The 27,996-nt window shown below is 40.4% G+C and overlaps 1 long non-coding RNA gene across 3 annotated transcripts in view; it reads right to left on the reverse strand.

Annotated features, from left to right (window-relative positions):
- Positions 1-376: 376 nt before the first annotated feature.
- The window catches only part of LOC148423116 (uncharacterized), a 36,712-nt gene continuing 9,092 nt past the window's right edge, over positions 377-27,996 (reverse strand). For all 3 annotated transcript variants that reach the window (XR_015865727.1, XR_015865726.1, XR_015865728.1), the window contains 3 exons: positions 14,181-14,350; positions 2,899-2,968; positions 377-1,816 (listed from right to left, as the gene is read on the reverse strand). This is a non-coding gene — a long non-coding RNA (uncharacterized LOC148423116). The remainder of the gene's footprint in view (positions 1,817-2,898; positions 2,969-14,180; positions 14,351-27,996) is intronic.

A 27,996-nucleotide genomic window follows, 5' to 3' on the forward strand; every position in this document is an offset into this window, starting at 1 on the left:
AAAACGTGCTTTCATGAGAACAAAAAAAGATGGTAAACTGTGACTTGTACGCACAGTACCATGTCAAACGTTTGGAAACACGTTCCAACGGTCACGGACACATCAAGAGATCTAAGACATTTAACGTGAAAACACACATTCGAATACATCATAACAATGACAAGAGAATAAAGTTGCGCAAAGCTGTGCCTACTCTTGAAGAATCTAAATGATGTAAGATTCTGACACACCTAGCTACTATTCAGGAAATTAATTAATGAGATGTGTGGCGCACTCAATTGATTCCTGAATTGCGCAAGCGCAAAAAGAGAATTCTTTTTGATGTTATGGGGCCCATGTCTAAGCAAAGTTAAAGAAATGAAAGCAGCAGCCACAATGAATGTGCAGTATTTTGTTTTTATTGGGAAAATCTTTTTGTTTCATTACATCATAACTAGCTTACCTTCTACGCAGATGCAAACGCTATTAAGTTTCATGACCCTACCGCCGATTATATTGCTAGCCAGAAACCCAGCAGACAATGTAGCTGTAGAATTGTAGCACACAGAAATCTACATTGTGTGCCAGGTCCAGGACAAAGCAAATCGATGAGCTTCTGGAGGCCCAACAGGAAGCCTTGAAAGAAGGATGGTGGAGAAGGACAAAAGCCCTGACAAGGGCCCCTTGTGGAGTCGTGACAGAGAACATCCTGCCTGTGGGGGTCACAGGACAGAGCCCCCGCGGCCAATCGGGAGGCTCAGAGCGCGCCTGGCGACCAATGGGTGCGGAAGGTAGGCGGGAAGTCGGCCGGGCTGCCAGAGACCCAGTAGCCAGATGTAGCTGCTGATTGCTATACAGGATCTACACTGCCTACTGAGCAAGTGACGGCCGCCGTGCGCAAAGGGATCTGGGGCTGAGTCCGCCTGCAGGGGAAGAACACGGAACATCCCTTTAATACAACTCACGGAGCGCAGCCCGAGGGCGGGGAAGGATATGGGAGATTATCCTCTGACGAACATCTCCAAGCATGGCATTATCAGTCGCAGATTCCTGTCATTCTTTCCCATTAGCCTGGAGGCCACGCCGGCTCCGGCTATGACACATAATGGAAGCACTGAGTCGATCCTAATAAAATATCACTCGTGCGCGTAGGTGAGGAGCCCGACGCCGCATACCTGAGAGCTCGTGACCGCCACGTTGATCAAATAGACGGCGGCCAGCTGACGGTCACTTGACTCCAATGTAGCTTTTATTAAGGACCGAATGTGCTGGGCTTCTCCCCGAACGACGCGCATTCCAGCCATTAAGGCTCTTCCTTGGTCACGTTGTCATTGTCACGCTGCACTCTCGCACCAGGCTCATGCCAAATGGAGGAATGTCCGAAAAAGCTTTCAAGGCTTATAATGGAATGCTATAAGAAGCCAAGCTAAAGCCTTCGACATTGGATCCTAGGATGTTGCTATGCTTTTTAAATAATTGCTCTTCCAGCGGCTAAAGGACCTACAGCGTAGTAGATGATTAAACATTTGATTTGATTTTTTTTTTTTCATTTTAGGTAGTTCCTGATCAATGAGGCACAACTTGATGGTGCAATGTACCAAGCAGCACCGAGTAACTACTAAATGGACTCTCATTTTTTATAGCGGGCCTTCCGCCTTTGGTATTCACAACCGGTCATTTACCTACTGGTGACGCAGCATCAGGAGCAACTGGGGGTCTTGCTCAAGGACACGGCATGGTCGCGATGGCCGGGGGAACGAACTCGCGACCTGTCAGGTGGGAGACCAGCACTTTACCACTGAGCCGCACCGCACCGTGCTGAGGCGTCTTCGAAGACCTGCAGCATAACAAAAGGAGAAAACATATGAAAATTGTGATGAAAAGAAAAATAAATAATAATAATAAAATCAATAATGATTATTATTAAAACTGTAACATTTCCATTTGCCCTTTGATAGGTTTTCAGTTTGATTGAACATTGTGCAGTTTAAATACACAATGTTTTAATTCTTGTATATTTAATATGTCAATTTAAAACAGGCGATAAGTGTGAAAACGTTTCAACATGTTTTAACATATTTTAACATGTTTTCAGAGTGTGACGGGTAAAACTGCATGAAAAAAAAAAACAATTTTTGAGGATGACATACACAGGGGTTCGCAGTACATGCTTTTTATTAAATGGTTGAGAGGTTTTTTCTCACAAGAATGTGTAAGAAAAACTGTTTTTCAAAAAGATTGTATTTTTTTAATGCAAAAACTGTCATGATCTGTGGAAAGGGGGAAATACAACATGTGGACATTCATCGTTCTTAATGGAGAGCAATTCTAAGGAGGTCGGAGATCATTTCTGACGTTGCTGTAGAAATGTTGCTGGTTTTTTTCTTACTAACCGTCAATAAAAGCCCTCATCTTGAGAAGATGAAAGAAAGGAAAAAGATAGAAATCTTTGTAATGAAAGCCATGTATTTATGAGTTGTTACTATTTCTCTTTATATTTGAACCCTAAAAAATGGTAAAGTAATAATAAAGATATGCGCTTCCGAGTAAAAATAACATTTTGGCAATCTAAAATCTTTAAATGCTTTTGGTTTTGCTTTGAGCCTGAGAACTTTTATGATATGGATTAAAAAATAAATAAAATAATACAATTAAATATCTATCGGAATGAAAACAATGTGACACAAAAACGTTTTTTTTCCCCTCTGCTTTTAGAGAACACCCCCAAAAAAATCATACTATTTGGAGGTTCAACAGCAAGGCTGCTCATGTATATTTAAATCCTCTTACTGCTTTCTAGTATGTCAAACAGACAAAGGGAAAAGAAATTAAAGATACATGTTTATATTTGTACCCTAAAATCTAAAACAAATGTTTTTTTCCTTCACAGACAAAATGAGCATGCAGGTGGATATTTACCTCTTAAATGCCCATAAATATCCATCATGTTTCTCTTGTCAGAAACTGTGACAAGTTTGACTGCGTTGACCTGAAACGAAAAACACACAAAAATTGGTCAGTACCTGACATTTTAACAGGAATAATGATAATAATTGCCGCTGTGAAACCATTTCTCTTTGCAGAAGAGCTTTTACTTTTCCCATAAAATTCCACTATTCTGTTCTTGCTTTTTTCTTTCCTTGAAAAAAAACATGTTTTCAAAACTCAAAATACGGCTATACATGCTTTACAATGTTGTCTTGAAGATATCGGGTTCAGGTGTGATATTAACTGGGCCAGATCGTCGAGGTTGAGTTTGCTCTCAGGAATGAGAGAGAGATAAAGGCGCTAATCTCTTAGCTTCGTCTTATCTCGGACTTTTCTTTCCATGCTTTGGTGATGCTGACACCTCTGTCGTGCCGGCACATGAAACAATCCCGTTTTTTTCCACTGGAAGTGACGAGTGGAGTGGTGATAGCGGCCTGAGGTCGAGGTTCAACCGGGGGCGGGAACTATTACAAACATGAATTTCCACACACTTATATCATGACCTTTTTCGCCCAAATGCAAGGACGTATAATTGTAATACTTGTAGTATACAAATTAAAATTTAAGTAACTACTGATAAATAATAATAATAATATTATTATTGTATAGTATAATTTTATAATTTTAAGTTTTAATATATATTAATAATTTTGAAAATTAAGAACCTTAAGTTATATACAGTACAGTATATTCTTCCTTTTGTGTTCTGCCACTGTCCGCTAAGAAAATGTTTATCTTTTTGATATTTTCATCTCTAATATACCGTATATGTTTTAAATTTGTGATAAAACAAATATACAAATTTTATATATATATATATATATATATATATATATATATATATATATATATATATATATATATATATATATATATATATATATGAAAATATCAAAAAGGTAAACATTTTCTTAAGAAAACAAAGAAGAGAAACCCATCTAAATAAAAGCATTGTGCATTGAGTTTCCAAATAGGTCTTTTATTCTTCTTCATTGTGTTAACGTTCTCAACTTTTTCTTGCTGTAAGACCAGGAGTCTAAAAATGCTTCATCAGATTCTGAATTTCCTTAATTTGGGGATAAAAAGACCACCAAACTGGACGTTTTTTTCATTTTCACAGTTTTGTTTTCTTGATGAGTAGAAAAAATACAGCTTGTAAAAATTTTAGAAAAAAAAGTTTTTTTTTTCTTTTAAGATTTCAAAAACTCAAATTTGTGATGTTTTGAACAATTTGGTAACATCGATAATCAATGTTGAGACAACTTTTGCTATGCGCTTCAAGTTGCAGACTAGAGAGGGGCGGGGCCAGGCGTGCCATTCCATTCCTGCCTGCGTTGGGCAAGTCTATTCCTAGAGTGTGGTGAATGGCAGTTGATGTGGGTTTCCTCTGAGCTGCCTGGAAGATGACTGGGCCTGACCACATCCACATTCGCGCACACACGGACACACACATTCACAAAGTGACAACTGCTGAGAACACACACGCACACGAGAGCACATTGTGGGGGAAGCAAAGAGGAAGTGAATTATTACCCTGCCTCAGTCTCAAAGTAGGGGGTGACCACTGGACAAAAATGTGTGTGTGTGTGTGTGTGTGTGTGTGTGCGTGTGTAGGCAAACGTACGTTGCATATTTGTTTCAAGCGACGCTGGTTTGCGTGTGCATGTGTGTGTGTAGGCATGTGTGTGTGGGTGGGTGTGTAAGATGTGTGAGCTGGGTGTGGATGCATTCTCTTTCTATCTGCTGTATGTGGTACATTTATTCTCCAAAGCACTTCGGTGCTTAATGTAATGGGAGGTACAGAAAATGGAGAGACTTTGTGGTGAACTTACAAATTAATAATAGTACGTGTCATTCTATAAAAGCTAAACCTCAACTTTGAGATGCCCATCTGCATCCGCCAGGCAACCACTGCAATATGACCAATATTTCCTTGAGGAATTGTTTTATTCGTAATATTGTCATTCATTATTTACTTTTATGGAATGTTCTTAGCTCCTATTTTAGGGTTAGTGTTAAATGTTTATTTATTAGAATGATCAAACAGTAGCTCTTCAGAATGCAGTCAGAAGATCCACTCCGATTTGACTGAGCTGTTTAATGATGCGATTTACTGAGGAGAAATTACTCATAATTGACCCCAAGATCGTAAATGTTAATTATAATTAAATTCACGTGCTGTCGATGACCTGAAGGGATCTGGATACAATGAAAGAAATATTCATATTTCGAGCTGAATGGGTGTCCGGGGTCAAAGGTGAGACATGGAACTGCTGGTCAACAAAATGCGTTCACTTATTAAGAAAAACTACCAAGGCAGTTGCCTTTATTCATTTAGGTTAGCTCCATATTATGTGTCATTGATTTTTTTGTGCTCTGCACATGCGCTAATCGCAAGGAAACTGGGTCTTTACTCCACAAAAGTACTTAAAATGTGTATTGTGATGGCGTTAAAACCTCGCCATCTGTAAAGTAAAGCCATCTGAAGAGACGTTGTGCAAAGCATTGATTTCTCTGTAAAGTAAACAAACAGGTCGAACCTCAGAAGGTACAAAGACCTTCGATTTTGAATAGAGGACGAAAACAATTACTGATCATAAATGTGTTTTCTTGAGTGAAGAAAGTTGGATGTCAAGAGGTTATCCGCCTTCTTGATTGGAAGGAGCACACTTAACATAACCCTATTCACTAATGCGTGTAAATGAAGATATCATGAACCGAAATTTGACATAACCTGACCATAACCCGGAAATCGACTGCATGTAACCTAAACTATTGTCTAATAATTAATGTCATTATTAACCTTCATCAATCATTAATGTAGAATTTTAAGTGGATGGAACACCACGCCCCAAATTCTATTCATGACACCAGAGTATTTTGTGCTGTGGTATGTCAATAAACATGTAAAACAAATGGTAGACATGTTATTTTAAAACTATAACACATGTACAAATGTCGTTTTAACTAGAATTAAAAAAAAAAAGAAAAAAAAGGAGCATTAAAAGAGCATTTGGGTCCGCCGATATGCAAACTTGAAATTAGTCTCTGGATGAATGTTTGTGGAAAGCATTTTCAGTCCACGTGTTGTGGCTGTCTGCAAAGCGTAAGTTGTAACTGTGGCGTCTGGAAGAGGTAGGAAGGACGGAACGCACAATATACACACGTTTGAACCTATAAAGCTAGAATATTTACAAAGCAGCTTATGCTTCAAGAGGGTCACTTTATTAAGCAAAGCTATAGAACATATGCTAAAGACAGTAAAAAAAAGTAACAATTCAAATTTAAAATGTGTGACACAATGACACGCTCGTTAATGGTGGTTAAACTGAACGTCAACTCTACAAAATGCTTTTGAGGATTTTCCATCAGGCCAGCAGCCAACAGACATATCGGCAATGAAATATTCAGGTGCTCTAGTCGCCGACGATGGAAGAAGGATTACAGAGTCCTATTCCGTTTCCCGTCCAAAGGTTTTCGCTATCTCAGAATAGTCGATCAAGCAGATGGCCGTTGCCGCACAGGTTGGCGAAGTCTGTTTTCCTTCTTTCTCGTGACGCTCACTTTCAAAGCGCCGCAGTAAACCTGAACCCAGAATGCTTCCAAGCGGTGGGTCTTGAGGGTCTCACGTCACCCCTGAGCCAAGGAGAGTCTCCCTTTCCTCGTACCCCGGCCTGCGGACAACCCTCTCCTGGCCTTTTCAGGGGGCTGGACTAATGGGAAGGAGCTGGCACATTGACCAAGGAAAAGCAAACTTCTTCCTTAAGCCGCTTTTTGCAAATGCGAAAAGAAGCGGCGGGAGGGCGAAACTAGCAATGCACGCTGAGATGAGAGATGGACAGATCGGCAGTCACAAGAAATTCCTGTGTCCCCCGTCACCTTTCAGGGGTCAGAGTACCCCGGCGGCCATAAATCTGCTTCATTAGGCCCAACACAAGGCAGCGTGGCAGCTATCATGCTATAATGCAAGCTCTGTTTGTGGCGTTATAACCTGGCTGCACATGCCTGACCTGCCTCCACCCGGAATGCTAACACCACACTGATAAATGCACCATAGAGGACCGGGACAGTCAGGACGTTTACATGGACACGACAACGCCGCCATCTAGTACAATGTCAATGTCTCAGTCAAGCATGTGAAACTTTGTAACGCAACGTCGCCATAAATATATTCAATGAGCTACAACACTGGTTATTTTAGTTGAGCTATGACAACATGAATGTCTTTAACATAAATGCTTGTCAGGCTTCAGGTACGATAATATAAATAAATGTCTCACTTAGTTACATCAACAGGATATGGTTAAGGTGAATTTTCAAATGCACTTTCGTCAAGCGCTGACTTATTGCCTCTTTGGTGTCAACAACGAGGCAAGATATTTTTTCAGGTGGACTTTGATTCATTATTAAAAGGAAAAGACCGATTGACTTGTCTCATTCAGCCTTTGAATGTTTGCTTGAACAAGCCAGTATGGATGTCGGTGTGTGGGGGGAGAAATCATGAAGGGCAAACTTCCACGGTCTGATCTCACAACAGTTGTCACTTGGTTAAGAACGTCCCAAGTAAGATGATCAGCAAATCATCTCTGACGGCCCCCATTTATAACAAATTGGACGGGTCCGAAGATGACTACCCGTAACAAGGATGTTTGTGCAAAGGGCGAGCAGGAAGGAGAGGACGTCCGGGATTTAAATGGGAGGAGCTATTTGGCATGCCAGATAATGATGATAACTTTTAGAGTTTTTGACAAATGAATATTCATCTGTGTCAAAACTTAAAGCATTGAAACTTCAAATCATTTTGTTGTTGCAACATTAATTTCAGCATTTGCATCTACGCCCACACATACTTTACCTCCCAGTCTTGTCTCCTTCCCGCCCCACCCCCATAACCACAACAGTATGTTATTCGATATACGATGAAGAAATGCATCTAAAAGTAGTGTAATTTCGTCGTTTTAAGAACAAACACCATGCATTTCAATTGGACAGCCATGATATGAGTAACCACTAAAGTCAGGGGTAGACTTACAGTATACTTGCTTTATTTTGTAAAAGTCACCTAAATTGAAATACAAAAGATGGGGGGGGACTTGTGCACGGAGAAATACAGTACTAAAAGAGCAGTGTCTTTAACTGAATGTAAAAAAAAACAAAAAAAATGCTTTAGTCAAGCTACAACTACATGATTGTCTTACTCCCGTTACGTTGATATTGTTGTTACTCAGCCAGTGTTTGTGGGTCAGATGGACCCGTTGCATTTTGTGGATTTTAATACCTTAAGTCAAACACTTTTATGCTTCGATACTGAACATGTTTACCTTATCCCAATGACAAAAAATGAAAATGGGTCCCACAGACCCGAACAATTCAAGGGTTAAGTTCAAACTACAGCCCGGGCGCCATTTACGGTGCACCATCCACATTTTAGTTGCCCGCAACAAATACAAAAATATATTTTGAAAAAGGTTTGATTAAAAACAAAATTTGCCGCAGTCCAAGTAACAGAAACCGTTCATGTTGCAGTTTTCTTTTTACCAACTTAAATATACGTGAAGAGTTTTCATAAAAACAGGCTCCAAAAATGAAAATTGAGATGATATAGTGATGTTTTCGGATCCTAAACTCAATCCCCTTTACAATGAGATATAATACATCAAGGTAGCTCAAAAACTAACAAACAATTTGAATGTTTCCAAGTTGAAATTAAATTTTATGAGAAAAACAGATAACAGATATGGGCGGCGTGGCTCGGTGGTAGAGTGGTTGTCTCTCAGCTGAGAAGCTGTGGGTTCGATCCCCTGACCGCCAAGACCACGCCGACGTGTCCTTGAGCAGGACACTGAACCCCCAGTTGCTCCTGATGCTGCGTCATCAGTAGGTAAATGACTAGTTAGTGTAAAACGCTTTGAGTACCCAAGGTAGAAAGGCGCTATATAAGTGAAAGTCCGTTTTACCATTTAGATAAAATTTTGGCACATTCATCTTTCATTGGTGCACATTGTCCACTCTTATTTTTGTCCACTTACAATGCTATGTTTTTTTGATGGCGGAAGATGCATGTTGAGACCTTAATGAATTTACTTTTGTAAAAATCCCAAAATGGACATTTTGTCGAAAATTTGTATTTTTGTCAATAACTCGAATTTAATCACCACTATATTAAACCTAACTTTGTGAAAACACATCACACATAAACAATATGGATTGATTTGATTTTTGCAGTGTTTAATAAGTTAAAAGGAAAACAAAAATATCCTAACAGAAAGGCCCTCAAGTCTTCCTATTTTCCTGTATAAGGTCCTTAACTGTCTTCACTGAAGTCCTACAACACTAATATCTTAGTAAAGGTAAGATTGTGTAAATTTCTTAGATGAGCTACAACAACAATATACTCAAGATGACCGTTTTACCTGAGCCATGAAAAATTGGCTGCCATAGTCGAGCTTACAAAAACTTATATAACTTGTTGCATAGCAGCCTATCAGGTCATTGTTTCCGCTTGATTGTCTTTTCTGGTAAGCCCTTCTCCTATTGGATAAGTCTTCTGAAGTCACTACGACGCCACTCTCGAGTTGAACTAAATTGTGCCTCACGTCACTGGCAACCAAACGGCAACCTTGCGCAGCGTACTGCAACGCGACATGCCGTTCCATCCTCACGTCCTCGCATCACTTGGTACACAATGTATGGGATTTTCAATGGCGCATTGCTAAGCGCAGTGTGAAAAGACCTTTAGTCAAACTACGACAACACAAAAGCTTTTGTCAAGTTCCAACAATGTGAACGTCTTCATCGCACTACCGTAAAACAAAAGCTGACAGTGTAAATGTTTTCAACGTGAACCTCTTAGTTGAGCTACAATAACTCATTTGTCTTAGTTGACCACACCAAGAAAAAAACAAAAAACAAACATATAATACTTGTCAGAGTACCACACTAAATATACTTATACACTTTAATGAGTTTATAAAGGTGACATAATTCCTTTCTTTTTCTTCAAAACAATCTTTATTGAAAGACTTCTATGATAATCATAAAAACGTGTTAAACATAATTGAAATGAATATTGAATCTGGAACATGAACAATTTAACTTCCTTTCATTCAAGGTCGACGAGTCTACAAATTAAAAAAGATAAAAAATGTGAGTAATCTTTAAGAACATTCTTAGGGCTTGAGAACAACATTAAACTCAGAAAAATCCCTGCTATTTTTGGGGGGAGAATAAGTTATTCTAAGTTTATTTGTAGATATAGGACAAATATTTGTAGATAAGGGACAAATAAACTTATATCTCAAGGCACAACTGTGGAACTGTTTAATCCCATAAAATTTTCAGTCCGCTTGCAAGATATTAAAATGGTTTCAGCGTAAATATTCTTTGTGCGTGCAGCACAAGTGTCTTAAAAGTCTAGTTTGTTAGTTCTACCGGTGAAACGGACTTGTCTGTTTGCGTTCTATTCCAGTGTGAACCTGATTAGCAGGTGTCACAGTTTGGTTATGACCGTCCGGTCAGCTATCTAGGTGAGTGCACTATCCCGACTGACGTGCTTCCACTTTGAATAATCAACCTGGCTGAGTCATGCTGTTCACTGATTACCTTCAGAAAACAAAAGGAACACCTTCAGAACAGGCCGCCCATTCATCCTACTTTTCCATGACGTGCATCGGCCGTGGACGCACACACACTTGAACGCACTGCTTATTGGAATTCAGTGGGGCCCAGGTAGGGGAAGCTATGCCCATATATGGGCATAGGAGGAACCAGGCCAGGTGTGTGTGTGTGTGTGTGTGTGTGTGTGTGTGCACACAATCGCGCACACACAAAGTGTAACCGTGACGTTGCTTCTAAGCTCTTAACTCCAGCCTGTTGCTGTATAAACAAGTGAGGCGTCACGCGGCCAGCGAAGTGAAGGAAAGTAACAAAGGAAGGAATGAGCGCTCTTATAGTAGACATTGTTCTGCTGCTGAGCACACTTTTACTTGCATAACTCCACTATGGAAAAAAAGGGCATGCCAGGGAAGACATGACCTCTTAGAGAGCCTTCAATGAATGTGTGTGTGTGTGTGTATGTGTGTGTCTTGGTGGGGGGGGGGGGGGGGGGGGGGGGGGGCGTTTCAATGAGAGCAAAAATGTGGGTCAAATGAAAGGCTGCCACAGGTAAATTATGGCTTGATTGTTGAAAATGCGATGACTCAACAAAGTCAACATAGGAAAGTACAAATAGCTAGCAACGCTCTAGATAAAACAAAGAGGACATTAAAACAACAAGATGGCTATGATGTATCGTTACAAATCAACAGGAAAGTGCATTTTTGCGTTTTCAACTTTGGCCTATTATTTGTGGGCCATCTTGAATGCGCTTAGTGTTATATGTTAAATGTCTTAGGTCTGAAAATGGCATTTGAAGCCTGTTGCTGACCAAAACAGCAGCACCTACAGAGGTGAGGAAACAGTCTTCCAGATGAAGTGTGAACTTTCGCAACAGTAATTAAAGGGCCTGTATCATGGCAGTTCAACTTTTGGGGGATTTTAACCATGTTACAATGTTCATTTCGCATCCTAAAAACCCTAATGTTTTTTTTTCCTTCATTGATGCATTTCTATACATTCCTTTCTTATTATGCACTGCCAGCAGCAACCCACTCAAGCAGATAAACATGACATGCGAGGGGCCTGATGATGATAGCAAGCCCTCATACCACAGTGCAAAAGTAAATACACTCCAACCACACCTTTTAGTTTCATTTTGGTTCAGAATTTGAGGGAGGCCAATTTTGCACCGAGTCGGCCAACTAAAGAGCCAAATTTAATTTATTTGTAACTTTTTACTGTGGAAAATGCCAAAGTGGTGAAAAAATTTGTTTGTGCCAGACAATCAATGCTAGTAGTAAATAATTCACCCACTGGCAGAATTATTGCTATCAATACTGGTTTTCCATGGGACTGATTTGATAGGAGGAATGACTCTGAGTTAGTGCGGTCACAACACGGTTTTGCATTTTTATGTCAGTAATATGGCTATTTTGGCCCCTTCTTTTACTCAGCATTTAGAGCTTGTAGGCTATAACAACCTGTGAACCTCGTGAGGATGAGCGGTTAAAATGAAGCACTGAAGGAGGTCATAAAGGGGGTGGCCACACAGTAAGCGCTGCAGCTCCTGTAAACATAATGATTAGTAGAAAATTAATATTTGCTAAAAAAAACAAAATCATTTGCCATTGTGTGCAATGTAACTAATTTGCATATATTTGACTGTGGAAAGTGGAAAAAATACCAGAATCGAGGTCCTTCCACAACACTGAGTGCCTCTTTTTTCAGTCCATCCCATATGACTCCTCTCTCTAAAAGTAATTATCTTACAAATTGTTTACTATGTTTCTAATGCATTATATATTCCCCGCCCCCCTCCCCCCGCCACCCACTATCTGCAGTTGAGGACCTGAATACCCCTGTCCTTTCATAAAATGTTTCATTAACATTCACATTGTTTTTAAATTTTCAAGTAATAACGTAAAATATTACAGTAGAATATAAAAAATATTATGATTGGTGCATGTTAACAAATAATCAAATCAAGTCCAAAGTCTGGCTCCAACCCACTATGGTCCCTTCTCAAGGTTTCTTATTTTTCCCTAGATGGAGTTTAGAGTTTTTCCTGTGAATCCTGTTTTTTGTTTTGTGTTCACTTGTGAACCATTTGAGACCAAGTGGTGATTAAATGCTATTTCTAAGAAAACGTGGATTAAAATTAATCCGATTTTGCAACGCAAATGGACCGACCAGATATTTGAGTCAATTTGACCTAACATTCAGGATTTCTTTTTTCTTATAAAACAAAACCAAAAAAAAAAACAAAAGCTGGATCAAAGTGACCCATTTTTTTTTTTTTTTTACCATTTAATGGAGTCTTCAGAGCCCAATTGTCTTCAGAGTTTCCGAGGAAATTCTTACATTCAATTTCCCAGGGGCCCATAACAAAATCATGAAATATAATGCAACAATAAAATTATGGTTTGTAGATTTTCCATTCCATTCAAACAAAAGTAACATTTTTTTTGTCAAAATGTATAGAATAATGAAATTTGAAAATGTACATGTACTTTTGTAAATGTACATTTCTTTTTACATTTACAAATTGTCATAATAACCTGCTGCTATTTTTTGTGTGTGCATATTTTAGATTTATTATGCCCAAATAATCCAACTGTATTAACTGGTATTTCCCACCCCCCTCCTCCCTGTGTGGCTGCAGGAAGGCGTCAGGCCTGCTTCCTGCCAAATAAGACAGGGCAGGGTTCATTCCATAAGGCAGTGATGATAAGGCTAGGGGGCGGAGGGGGGGGGCTAGCGGAGGGAACGTGGGACAGATTCCACGGTAATCTCATCGAGATTTCCTCGAAGCATCTCACCGTTAATTTCCATTGACGAAGGGAGCCTTGTCAAAGTGCTCGGGCAACACACACCTGACAATGCAATTTGCGGAAGCTACCCCCATGATATGCTTAAGTGACACCTTGACATTCCAGTTCAAAAGAAGAGAATTGAAAGTCTGCGATAGCGAAACAACGAGTGATTTATGTCAGTTGTCAGTCAGGACGAGTGTTAGACACTTGCAAAAAAAAACCATCAGAAATGCACACAGAGTGGTGGTCAGCTGGTGACTAAACCCACCCGCTGTCCCTCACAAGAAAAAGCCCAAACACAAGCACGCCAAAACTCGGCGCAGCCAATCATGTGCGGCATCCATTCATAAAGAGTCCGAGCTCTGTGATATGACAACCCCTCCTACCTCCCGCCTCCTACTCCAGCCGCTTCATTCATGCCGCCACCGCCGCCGAGCGGAATGAGCGCTATGTGTGTCAAATGAAGGGAGGAATGAGAGAAGGGAGGGCCCGGCGGGGTGGGGGCTGTTCGGCATGACCGAGAGAGGAAGCGGCACCTCCATCTGGGACTTCGAAAGTCAAAATCAACTCTTGGACTCAATGTCATATGACCGAATATCAAAAAGCCCTTCTGCGGTTCGAAATGATTTTGACGTCTTGAGAAAAAAAAATAACCGGCGGACCATTTCTGGGGTCCCAACCCTCAGTTTTGAGACCCGGCTCTCAATGTTAAAGCTTAACAGAGAACATATGATAGCCATCAACAGCAGCATGCACTCCCCTCTCTGGGAACTTTTCAACCCCCTCCCCTTCTTTTGTACTTACCCGAGCTTCTTCCTCTTGGCCACTTTCGGAATGAAGGGGGGACCCCCCCCGATCACTCACTCCTCCTCTCCCAGTCGTTTCCTCCTAGAGTCCATTTCATACTGTCCCGGCGCAGTACTGTGCTCCTCTGCCTCCGAGTGGGATTCCGGCGTCACTCTTTAAACTTTTGCCTGGTCCATCAGTGGGCGAGAGAGGAGGAGTAGGGGAGAGAAAAAGAGAGAGGGAGGAAAGACGCGATTGGGTAACTAGTTCTCACCCACATCCTCGCCTGGACAAATCACGCACTCTCTCTTTCAAAAAAAAAAAAATCTTCACTTGTCTGCCTTTTATTCTTGCTGTTGCATTCTTCTAAGCGTAGTCAGTAGCAGACAAACATACACAGGCATACTAGTATATATATATATATATATATATATATATATATATATATATATATATATATATATATATATATATATATATATATATGAAATGTGTTTTATGTGTGTAGGGGGTGTATGCGTGCATGTGCGTGTTCGTTCGTACGTGTGTGTCTGCTTGTCTGTGTGTGGTATGCGTGAGAGTGTGTGTGTGTGTGTGTGTGTGTGTGTGTGAGTCCCTCTGGGCTAAAGGTGCTTTCCCAGAGCTCAGGAGACATCGCAGCCGTTAAAACTCCATGAGCCAAAGTAGCGCTATCACATTTTTCCTCTCTATCTCCCTCACTTGGCCCCCTGAACACACACACTCTCTCACACACACACACACGCATACTTGCGATCAGTGCTCCAGCACTCTTTATAGCGTGGCTCTTAAAAAAGAGAGGGCGGGGGGAGGGGGGGCAAGGGGAGTGTCCTGTTACACGGCTCTCAATTGAGGTTAGAGAGAGGACATCCATTGAGAAAAAAATTGAGAGGAGGGAACACGAAGGAAGGAGGAACGAGAGGGGAGGGGGTAAAATGTGTGCGTGCATGCGTGTGTATTGTTAGGAAACCCCCGGCAAAAAAGCCTGGAAGCCTGTGGAAATAGACCTGGGTGGAGGGCGACACAAGATGCCTGAAGTAGAGACTTCCATCAAGGCCAAAAGATCATTTGGAACTTTACCAGATTGTATACCACTCATACCCAAATCCTAAATTTTGTCATCCGGGTTATTGTGACACCAAAAAATGCATGGATCTAAACCATAGGTGTCAAACTAAAGGACCAGATACAACCCACCACATATTTTCGTGGACCTCATGTTTCTTGCAAATTGTCTCCATGAGATAAAAGATATCGGAAGCAATTGTTGTTACCTGTACCTCATATTAAAGGATTGAAAATCAATAAGTAATGATACAGGTTTATGATCCATCAGTTTGTTGTGTATACAGTTTCTGCGATGAAAAAAAAAAGGCAATCATTTACATGGGTTCCCAATCATAACGGTCCTTCAACTTCCATTCAGCCCATACAAAACAAAAACAAAACATGTTTGACACCTGTGATTACAGGACCAAAAAACTTCCCACAAGGTATCTTTTAATAGTAGTTTATAATATGACGCATATATAGAATGCATGCATCGGATTCTATTATTGATGCTGCTTTTCAAATTCACTAATATTAATATATACAGAATTCTACCAAATGTTGTAAAAATCTGAATTGTCATGTGACGGTTTACTTTGCTGTTGTAAAACTGGATTTCCCCATTGCCAGACTTATGAAGTATTTTATATGCATTTTTACTGTGGAACAAAAAATTAGTTCAACATGTTAACTTTTCTATCGAGGAAAAAAAAATAAGGACTGGTATGGGTCGAGAGAATCTATGTTCATACTGAAATGTAATGGGTCTTCTGCCCATGCATCTATGTCTCCACATGCCTTTATATAAAAGGGTTCATATCACAGGTGAGAAACAAAACAGTAAAATCTTCACGGGGCACTGTCTTACTCCTACACAAAGGCACAATTGTAGTTTCATTGTGGCCTTTTTTTTTTCTACCCAATCTTGCAAAACAACAAATCGAACTGACAAACAAAAAACGTCGAAGAGCTGATCTCCGAGCCTCACTTCTAATTTGACACGATCAATCAAAGTAGTGACCTCATGAAAAGACGCGACCACAGCGCCTGAAGAGGAAGTTGCTAACGACACGGGCGGAGGTCCCTGCCATGTGTTGACCCGAGAACAACCCTGGTCCTCGCCTCTGGTGCGGCGTCCCCCATCCTCCAGCGGCCTTCACCTACTTCCTGCCATTTTACCCCCACGCACGCCCTCGCTGCCAACCACACCTATCGACGAGTGCAGACCCTCCACACCACACCACACCCTTACCCGCCCTTCTCCACCCACTTGCTGGCTTCTGGGGGTTCCGGGCAGAGGGTGGGCGTTTCAAACCTTCAGGAATGACATAGCTGGTCGCTTATTCACAGGAGGCTGTGTGACTCATCAAAGGCAACGCTGCTGCACCCATGTTACACACACGTTGCCAAACATACACACATTGCCTTTGTCGGGCTTCATTCATAACTTTTAAATACACTTTCTGACTCACTTCCCAGGACATTTGACCCAAATAGGCAGAGTTCTTTTCCCGCTAAAAAGACAAGTCTCAAGCTATGAATTCTATCCAAATGTGTAGACCTCTCCCAATTTCTTTTTTTTTTTTAAAGGGAATGACGTTTGTTTCCCACCCTGGCTAGGATGAGCTAATGAGACTGCGTTGGTCCTGATCTAAATTGTATCACCACTGATCTTAAAAACAACACTGTGAGACAATTCTCACAGCCCCTTTTCACAAACATGCGCCCATCACCTCTATCTTCTAATAATACTAAACCGAAGCCATTTGAGCATGTAAGCGAGCGTCGTCTTCAGCCTCATGATGACCTCACAACATACATCAGACATGCAGAAGCAGTCTCGTCCAATTCTGTTTTGGGTTGGTCTCAACCTCATTTTGGCTTGGTTGAAGCGAAGCTATCTTGGTCTAGATTTAGTTAAGATTTTTCCTAAATCGACATGCAAGATAAAATTTCAGTGGGTGTGAAAACGTGCATGTCATCAATTCTGTCCTTTCCTCTTCAAATACAAACGTCGAAAGGTTTGGCAACCCTGTTCTATGGTACGGTCAGCATTTCAATTTAGTCTGACCAAAGTCTTTGACAGTTATGAACTTACTGTAAATGTGGCCTGCTCAGAGCAAAGTTTAACTTTGTTTACCCTCTTACTTACTATAGCTACAGGTTGGTCAAAAAATTGATTTTTTGAAGGTCTATACAGCAATCCAACGTCCTGAAGTCGGTATGTGCCGTCTAGTTAAAGAAATACTCTCGGAGAAGTTGGCAGGATGTCATTTTCGGCAGATTCAGCTGGTTGAATATGCGTCAGACCATTGTTACATTGAATCACTCTGATTGGCTGTTAGCTAGTGAAATAAGGGCAGAAACAGGGAGTGACGAGATTAACAGTAAGGCTGGACAATTTCGCTGCTTGCACACCAGCAACGAGAAGATGGCCTTGTCACTATTGTACAAGAGGGATGGAAATTGTATGATATTACCATAAGGGTACGTGAAGGCTAAGTGAAGAAAACCACATAATGGGAAGACAAGGCAACTGGATATAGCAGGTAGAATTTATGTCAGCATTGCCCTTTGTCAAGAGTGTACGTGTTTGTCTTCACGAGAGGGTTCATCATAAGCAAAAAATGTTGCTATATGCATTATTTATGTTTTTATATCATGCCCCCATAAAGACCTTCCCGGTTACCTTTTATTAACAATTTGGAATCGTGAATACTGCCGATGATAGTATAGAGGGCTATTACTTTTCACGCATGTGCAGAAGGTACTTAGCGACGTTGTTGTGTATTTGCATCGATTTTCGGGTCGACACCATGCCTCAGTCATTTTTGGTCCACGAGGGATTCTCGTCTTTAGGAATTAACAGGTTGTGGATGTGTCGTCTTTAAATGAAATTAACATTGTAAGGGGGCAAGAATGATATGATTCCCTTCTTTCATCTTGAAATATGATATTTATATTGTAAGGGGTGAAATGAACGCTCTGCACAGCGTAGAAACGTTTGTAAACTATCCACAGCCTATTCTTAGCGCTCAACCAAGTGGTCTTTTGGTCGAAACTTAATTTTACTTATGGGGTTGTCTAATCCTGTTTTTAAAGGTTATCCCAGTACCAAAGGTACAAGTCAGCATTTAGGGGCACGTATTGTAGGGATACATATCAAAGAAAAGATTAGGTCTTTAGTACAATTGTAGTTGCATGTCTGATTAGGTTTTGCTTTTGTCTATTTATTATTCGGTCTTGAACAAAGGTTCCTAATAAAAAAAGTGGCCTCATATTTCAGTGAGTGTAAAACATTTTGAATTACCCATTAAAGGTATAAATATAATGTTTCTTTTTGGGGGTAGAACATGAATGAGAGAGGTTTTATAGGGGACCATTGTTTTGGTTTATTATAAACACTTTTATTAATATTTTTATCCTGACCATCTCTTATCGCAGGGGTGTCAAACTCATTTTTATCGTGGGCCACATTGCAGTTATAGTTTCTGTATGAGGGCCAAAATGACAGTGAAGTCAAATCAATTTTAAAGTTTGTCACACACTTACACAGTTTTAAAGGCACAGGCCGGTAAAAACTGTTCAAAGGAGAGATTGGGACGCAAAAAATGCTTGTTGTGTCCTCAAAAACCGTTTAAAAGAATGAAGACAACTTACAAATGTAATGTTTTAGTTAAATTCTTAAAGTCATATTTGGCATTTTGCGGGTCACATGAAATGATGTGGCAGGCCGGATTTGGCACCACGGCCTTGAGTTTGACACCTGAGGTTTACAGCAAACCAAATTGTGGTTTGCTGTAAAGCACAGGTGTTGAAGCACAAGTTGAAGACATTTTGCAAGTTTGTAACTAGAAATTTGAAGAGAAATCAGAATTTCCCAGGCCACAAAATATGAAGTGGTGGGCCGGATCTGGTCCCCGGGCCTTGAGTTTGACACGTGCCCTATCGTCATTACTTTTGCATCGGATGTAAAATTAAATTCACGGGGAAGTGAACATGATCTTGGCACTTTTACAATGTGATGTCAATTAATTTTAAAATTGTATAAATTTGCCTTCCTCAAATTAAAGCAATATGTTTTGTTTTTTTTTTGCGGGGGGGGACTTAAAAAAATATCTTTAGATCTGCATTTAGTCATAATTCAGCTAATTATCAGTTGCTCTCATCCTCAGTTCCCACCTACCATTTCCAGGGGTGTGAATTTAGAATTTCGCCTTCAATATCTTTAATATTACATAGCAAGGGGAGGGTTTTATTTAGATAAAGATTCCTTTTAAATAACAGAAGACGTAATGCGCCATTTTATATTTTCTGTATACAGCAGAATACTGTCCTGCCAATTTTGTCGATACCCCAAAGAAGAGTGTCCAAAAGTGTTATGGCTTAGATGACTTGTTTTGGTACCATTTACATTTATGAGAGATTAGCACAAAGACGTCCAATTCGGGATGTCATGTGGACTTCAAAGAGTCTGTGGTTGGGACTCTACAGTGATCCGATTCTGGCAAAAAGCCTCAGCCTCCGGCGCGGCGCTGGCTCAATGTGACGACATAGAGCGAGTGGGTGTGCGTGAATCATGGCCTGTCGCGTGTCGATCCGATGAATGAACGGGTTTGTGTTTGCATGTTGCTCGGCGTCGGGTCCGACAGGCGCTGCTGAGCTGTGGCAGCAGGCAGCGCTCGAACAGGAGATGAGTCAAGACCGCAGTAGCTCAAATGACTCCCGCGCTGCCAAAAAACATCAGGAGTCACATAAACGCAGTCTTCGGTCCCTCGTTATTCAGCATTCTGTCACTAGCACTTAGTTGGATTTTGCACAAAATAGCTTACTGATAGAAAGATATGCCTTTTCTTTAAGGAATAAATAAGTATTTTAGGAAGTAAATATAGTATTTTAATTTAGAGTCCAAACACTACCAGTGTCATATTTCGTCAGAAAATAATATTGGTTACCAATTAATAGGCCGATTCATTTAAAAAATTTGAATGAATAATATAGCATTTGCTACTCTCAATGCATTTCATTAGGTCACAAGCCGGCCTGGTACCTATTCCCCATTAATTTCTGAGGTTTACAGTAAATATCTGTCTATTGTTTGAAAAGAAAATCGTGCAATGCATTTGTAAAGAATCCAAATGTTTAAGAATGTTTCTTTTCATAAGAAATGTACAATTGCAATGAATTTAGGGACTGGATCATCTACGGTCCATAATATCAACAAAAGATTCAGAGAACCTTGAAAAATCTCAGCACGTAAGTGGCAAGGTCCAAAAAATAGAATAATCATTAAATGTCTGTTACCTTTGACCCAGTGGCATTGCATTAAAATTCACATGATTGTGGAAAGGGTTTACGCACGTGGGCGAACGAACGTCAGAAAATCACTGTCAGTAAAAACAGTCTGGAAATGCAAAAACGCTACCATGCAAAGGGAAAGCCATTTATCAATACGATGAGCCCGAGCTCCGTCTGACATGGAAGAATGTGTGGTCTGACGATCCCATATTTTTAATTGTTTTTATGAATCATGGATATCCTGTCATCCGAAACATGGAGGAAAGGGACCATATGGATCGTTATCAGCATGAAGCCCAAAAGCCAGCATTTTTGATTGTTTGGGCGGGGTCCAGTTATTGCCCATGGGTAATTTGCACTTTGGTGAAGGTAAGCAACGTGCATATGGTAGAGCAATTAATGTACAAAGATGTTCATCATTTTTTTCCCAAACTTGTTTTCATTATTTATTTTTTTTGTCTTTAATTTACACTGGAAAATCAAGATTAACCACAATAATGCCGAAATAATATTTGGACTAATTGTGCTGCAGGCTTCTATCAAGGTGGAAAGCTGGGAACTATGAATCATCCGGAGCCCTTTTGTACTCACCATTAAATGTGACATTTGAATTTTTTTTCCTGATGTTGTTAGCATAAATGAGCAGTTTTTGCCATTTTAGAATGTGACTCAGCCTATTGTGAGAGCCGCCTGTTCGCTTTCTCTGGGTGGATACAAGGGCGGAGATGTGCATTTCAACAGGCGGCGGCCCTTCCTTCATGTTACTACACACACGCACGCACGCACACACATGCTGGTGTGCGCGCACACATTCACACAATGGAACGGAAGCTGGGGATTCCTGAGATTCCTGCGGACAAAAAGGTGTGAACTCGGGCAGCCGAGCAGCCTGGGAATTCTGCCGTGGCGCGCTCGGGTAGCAGTTTAATGGCTGACAGAGGTGCTGGTGACACAGCCGCAGATAAACAAGACTTACACAGATAAGGTCAAAGAATTCAAACAACAGAGGAAAAGTAAAGCTGCGGTGGGCGGGATGAAACAGATAAAGACGACGTTAAAATATTTGGGATGTTTGTGAAGATAGCTGCTAAGAAATTATTTTAGAGCTCACCACTTCTCAGGTTTGCTGTCTTGTCTTTTTTGTGTCTAATTTACATTTTTTTATGTCTAATTTACAAAGCGAATCATAATAATTACATGGTAATTTTTCACTTATCCCACTATCCAACTATCCCAAATTTGCCAAATGAGAGGACGACGTCCCTTGATCTTAACAAAATCGTTTTTAGCGCAGTAAAATGTATAATGGAAAAATGTCACCCAATCTAACTGGACTTTTATGACAAAATGCCATTTCGACTGTATGTAAAAGGGCTTTCGATAAAAATGAAGCGCTTTGTTCAGCATCTGCTTAAGCAGAAATACGAAAAAATATGCAACACATTTCTATGACACTGTGAGGAGGACTGCCGGATCTTCCAAACAATGACTTCAAGTATTCCAAATTCCACTTCATTTGTATGTTTTGTGGTTACAGTCCACTTTCATTGGGGCCAGCCAATGCTGTTACCAAATCTATCCAACAGAAGCTACTGCAACTACAGGACTAGTGTAAAAAACAAAAGTGCGTAATGTAAGTAAGAATACGGCTAGTATAAAAATGCAAAACTGTGCCTCAAATCTCAATTTATGTAGCTGGCAGATCAATATTCCTTGAATGATACCAAATTAAAAAAAAAAAAAAAATCTTAAAAAAAAAATCCAAAAGCCATACTTTTGGATTTTATTTTAGGGGAAAAAAAATGTGTGTTATAATAAGATAAAAGAAGATTGTTCTCATTATGATACAGATTTTTTAAAGTCTGAAAATTTGGGATTCAAACGATCTAAATTCTTCAAAGTTTTTTTCAGCAGAGTCCTCTTATCTCCCCATCGTGGTTCACGGTATTCCTTTTCAAACAAGTCATAAATATGTTTGTACCGGTGAACTTCCATCAGCGATAGTTTGTCCGCCATCTTTTCCTCTAGTGAACAAATCTCGCAAGATAGGCATTGTTGAAAATCTGTTCCGCGTGGACTCCGCACGGAGGGGCGTGGTTGCAGGAATAACGTCTTTTGACGCGTGGAATTCACGCAAGAGTCAAGCTTAAACCAAGCTTGAAGACAGAATAAAAGTAACACAAATGAAAGTAGGATGAAGCAAAGTGAAAAACAGTATGCAGGAAATTGCTGTAAGTATGTAAATGAACGCTTAATGTAGATTTGGCTATTTCTTTCTTTCCTTTTTCTTTTTTTCAAATGTTGGATGGTTTTGTTTTTAACTTCAGTCAGATTGTAGCTTGCGCAAAACGTTTTTTTTTTTTTTTTTTATATTCACATCCGAGACATAGATTCTCTATGGTGAAAAGTCCCCTGTTGCGAAAACATTTCTGGCTGCAAATATGATTTTGTTGTAGAGGAGTTCTGCAGGAGTACAGCAGGAGTTTTTTTGAAATTACATTGCACGACCTTGGAGATCAGTAGTCTGCGTGCTATTTGAGTTCAAGGAATCACTGTGGTGTTAACTTCCCAAGGGGCCCGGGGGGCATACCCAAAGGAACCACACTGACTATATTAGGCCAGTATGTTTGTTGCAAGTACTCAATCCAACTGTGATGTCATAGTCATGCTGGCGAGGCATGACTGCATGTCTTATCTGTGCCCGCTGGGCTTGCGCTACATTGCTGTCTGTCCGACCCTGACTCTCACTCTGTTTGTGTGTGTGTGTGTGCGTGTGTGTATATGTGTGCGTGTGGTGAGTGCCTTATCCGCTAGTAACCCTGGAGAAACAGGTAAATCGCTGTAGCTTCACCAGTGATGCGTTTGGTTGACGTAGGAATTTTCCATGATTATTGTAACGAGGACACCACACCCATGCACTTCTATTTTTAAACCACAAAAAAGATTTGATACTATTTAATGCAGGCGGCCCATTGGGCCTTTGGGGCTCAGGTATTATTGGCCAACAAAGTTTCCTGCTTGGTTCTAGTTTTGGAGATCCGGCTCACAAACCCATAAACCAGTTACAATAGTGAGGAATATTCATTTTCTGGATTTCCACCAATCACCAGCCACTCTCCACCAATATCTCCATACGGTGAAGTTTATGAATGTGCCAAACATGAAATAATGCCTAGTTAGTACTGTAAATGTCAGTCAAGCCTATTTTCTCACTTATAATGTTATTATTATTATTAATATTGTTATTATTTTCACATTAATCAACATTGATGTATGATACAACCAGCAATACTGTGTTTGGTAAATTGTCTTTCAATACTTGCTAGTATTGTTGCTCACAATTGTAACGAATAATATATTTGCTCTAGTAGATGAGCGATAAAAAAAAATGTGCTGCATGAATGACATTTTTCACCAATCCTGCAATTGAAATTTGAGTTAAATAGAAGAATAAAAGACATACAAGCACAGAGGCTTGTGAGCATACAAGGCTTTAAATGTTACTATGCTAGCATCTATGCTAGCATCTTCCTCGTGGAGCATTTTCTAGCTAGCCTCATCCACGGATTCAATTTTGTTTCAAGTTTCACTTACAGTAGCAGTTATCTAATTTGGCTAGTTTTATGTTTTTTAACTTGAGGGTGAGTTCTGTTACACACAAAGCCAAAAGAAAGTTTTGCCTTTTGCTGTTACGTTTTTTTTCTGCAATCTTACCACATCTTTGCACATAGTTAACGTGTATTATATTTGAACCAGTAAATTCTACTGTCATCTCATTCTTTCACTTCACAGGCATGTTTGAGTGGTTCCCACCCTCGCGTTTTAAAGACAGGTGATAAACGGGGTGAAAAGGTTACATTTCTTCAGAGTGAGTCATGTTTGATGAGTTGTTTGACCAGGAACATGTGAACACCCATGAAGCATCACATCATCAAACAACACTTAATGACATTCTTACTATTAAAACAATCAACACAAAAACAACACAAAAAAGTGTGTTGGGGCAGTCTGCCAGTTGATGGCGTGGATAAAGCTGAGATTGTGCCATGTTGTGCCAATGTTTATTAACCTCCTTTCATTCAGTTTTTTTTATTTAAAAAAAATCCTGATTTATAGATTAATCCCTAACTTTGATAAAAAAGAAACAAATCAAAAACCTAATATGTTATAGTAGATTCTTGAAATAGCTTTTGTGATGTGGATGATGCTTTATAAAATAGAATGACTTTATATATGATATGATATGATATGATATGATATGATATGATATGATATGATATGATATGATATGATATGATATGATATTATAGATTATAATGAATTTACAAATCTGAGTGGACTTTGCATCTTAAGCTATTTCGTAGGTTCTGGCCTTCCTCTGTGGAGTTTCTCAGGCATGGGATATATATAAAATCCTGGGATGCCATAAAATGTTTGCCAAATGTATTTAAATAATTGATTCTCTGTCAATGGCAGCATGTGACTGAACAAAAATTGGGCAGTTAAAGAGCTAAGTCAAGTCAGTATGAATCGGAGCACGACAATAAGTGACTGTGAAAACTAAAAACGCTTGTACAGAGACACACAGTGTCCACACCGTCAGTGAAGGTATGATGGCAATGTGACTCGTCTAAAAGAACGACACTCCACTTGGTCACCGCGGCACAACCCCCAACTCCTCCATCCTCCCCCTTTCCTCTTCCTCTTCCCTTCAGAGGTGCGAGAGGGAAAACATCTCCAGTGAGTGAATGAGCGACTGTGCTGCTTCGCAGGACACGAGAGCGCCTGAGCGCTGCCAAGGCGGTGAGGGGTCACGCCGCCAGGAATGCGTGGTCTCCGAGGACCACTGCGTTGCTCTACGGCTCCCCCGGTGGTGAGTGTCTGCCATGACTCTAGGCGGGAGTGCTTCTCAGGGTGTTGTCTGCTCTCACTTCCACCTGGCCCTACCCCGCCCCAACCCGCGCCCCTCCACATCCACGGTGTCATCCGCCACTTCCTTGCCACTCCCTCCCAGGCCGCTCCCCCATTTTGGCGCCGACACCCACGCCCCAGACTGGTGGACTCCCTGCGACTTTCCCGGAGCACCGCCTTCCATTATCTTGACGACCGGCGCAACCCAGGAAGCTGCCACAAACGCCGCTTAGCTCACTGGGTTGTGCTGCTGGCCCCAAGCCCAAGTTCCACTTCTGAGAACGCTAGATTGAAGTACGCAGAAATACGCAGTGATGAGACGACTTTTATACGGAACTAGTCAAACGTTTGGAAACACAATCTAGTTTAAATAGTCTCAAATACATCAAAAATCAAGAAATTTGACCCATAAACGCTTAGCTACGATTACTTCAGGTCTACCCTTTAAGTTATAAAGCATCATCCATGTCACTGAGAAAACGGTGAACTGAGAAACAGAGAAAATCCAGAGCTGTTCTCTGAACAAAAGTTCCTACTTTGATAAATCTAAATGATAAAACATTCTCTTCTGATTATTATATTTTTGTTTGCCAATGAATTAATTTTCTCATAATATTGAAAATACACAATATCAGATCATTTTTAATGATGACCTTAAAAAATTGCATGAATGAAATTGCAGATTAAATTTGGTTTGTTCCAACAATTGCATAAGATCCATCCATCCAATTCTCGCTATGGCTGCGAGCGTGCTGAAGCCTGTCTCAGCTGTCTTAATTCGGGCAGTAGGCTGGGGACACCCTGAACTGGTTGCCAGCCAATCGCATGGCACAGAGGGATGATCAACCATTCACATTCCCAAACACAGCCAAGGGCAATTTGAAATGTCCAAAATACTTACCATGCATGTTTTTGGGAAAGAGGTCGGAAATAGGGGTACCTAGAAAAATCCAAGCGAGCGCAGGGAGAAAATGCAAACTTCACGCGGCAAACTGGAATTGAGCCCGCGACCTCTGCAACGGGAAGCGGACGTGCTAACCAGTTTTCCACCGTGAAACCCGTTTCGTAACATGCTAATACATAATAAGATTTGGTTTCAGGGAGGTGCAATTTGGTGGAGTTTACAATATGCCTTTATTGTAATTTTATCACACTCCACTTTCATGTGATAGAAGGCAGCGAGCGTACTGGGCCTTGGGATGTTAACACATAAGTAAGTGAATAGAACAATTTGTTGATGTAGTGTTCATTAACTAATTATGCCTGCTTGTCTGCAACCATCACTTAGCTGTCCCAAAAAGACTATAAAACCTATTTTAATTATTCTATTTGAATCAAGACGTTCAAAATCTCGAAAACCTGGTGATTCCAACACCTGTAATAATTTGTGCTGAATGTCAAAACAAGAAGGTCATCACAAATTGAACCTTTTGTTGCAAAAGGCCATCCTCTATGTTTATAATGTCCTTCCTTTTGGATGAAACACAGAGAAAAACATTTTTTTGCTGTTTTTTTTCAAACTCACAAAAATCCAGTTTCAAATCACACGTTTCATGCCTCTATGTTAAATTCCATTTCCAACATGCATAGTCACCTTGTATAAGCAGTTTTAACAGAGAAATACTTGTTTCCACCTCACATGAAAGTCACGTCTGATAGCGCGCGGGGGGAAGGAACCGCCTGTGAAATTGTCTTAGCGCGTGTCGACCCAGCATAGTAAGTCCCCCTGATGTCACTCCTGATTGTTTACGACTTAGCATAGAAATACATGCTCATGTGTGGCATGTGAGCGCGTCGTTCACGGCAGATTAGACTAGCTGGCGGTTTTGTCTCCGACGATGAGCAATTAAATGTGAGAAAAGGAGTGAGCGGTTCCAGCAGAGGCCTCATCTGTTTAAAAAAAAATGTCTTTGAATGGACCAGAAATGAAGATAAAGAACTGGCATCTCACAAAAAAACAGCACCCCATTATGGCGCAGGCCTTTGCCAAGATTTTACTGTTAAATAATTGCGAAGCTCTCTAGTTAAGCCCGTTAATTCAATAAGCTGAGTACACTACGACACGGATGAGGCTTTAGGTGGTGGGCCCGTAATAAGTACTGCACCCTACACAGCCCAACGAGTAATGTCTGATCGGATCCGCTAAATAATGCATTACAACAAACGCAATCCGACTGATTACAAGGACGTTCTTGGCTAACTTTGTTAAGAATCCAAGCTTTCCTTTATTCAGTATTTTTATATATACATAAATCTATCAAATTTTCAAACTAATTAATCGCAAAGTATGCACTGGTCGACAACACAACAAATAAACAAGTAAGAAGATTTGTCCATCTTCTGATCAAACGTGGCGATTGAGTAAAACAGAGACTATACACCCAATTTTTCATTAAAAGATACATCTATTGGCAAAAATATACAAATAACATAAAACGTAGCATACAAAGGATGATGCAACACGGAGGAACTGTGACATTTCTGATTGGAGGTGGAACGCTTCCATCGTGACGCAAGAACAAAAAGGCTACTTCCTGGTTGAAAAAGAGCGACGATG

This window comes from Hippichthys cyanospilos, chromosome 5 (genome assembly GCF_059441005.1).
Source record: "Hippichthys cyanospilos isolate Australia breed blue-spotted pipefish chromosome 5, RoL_Hcya_1.0, whole genome shotgun sequence".
NCBI lineage: Eukaryota > Metazoa > Chordata > Actinopteri > Syngnathiformes > Syngnathidae > Hippichthys > Hippichthys cyanospilos.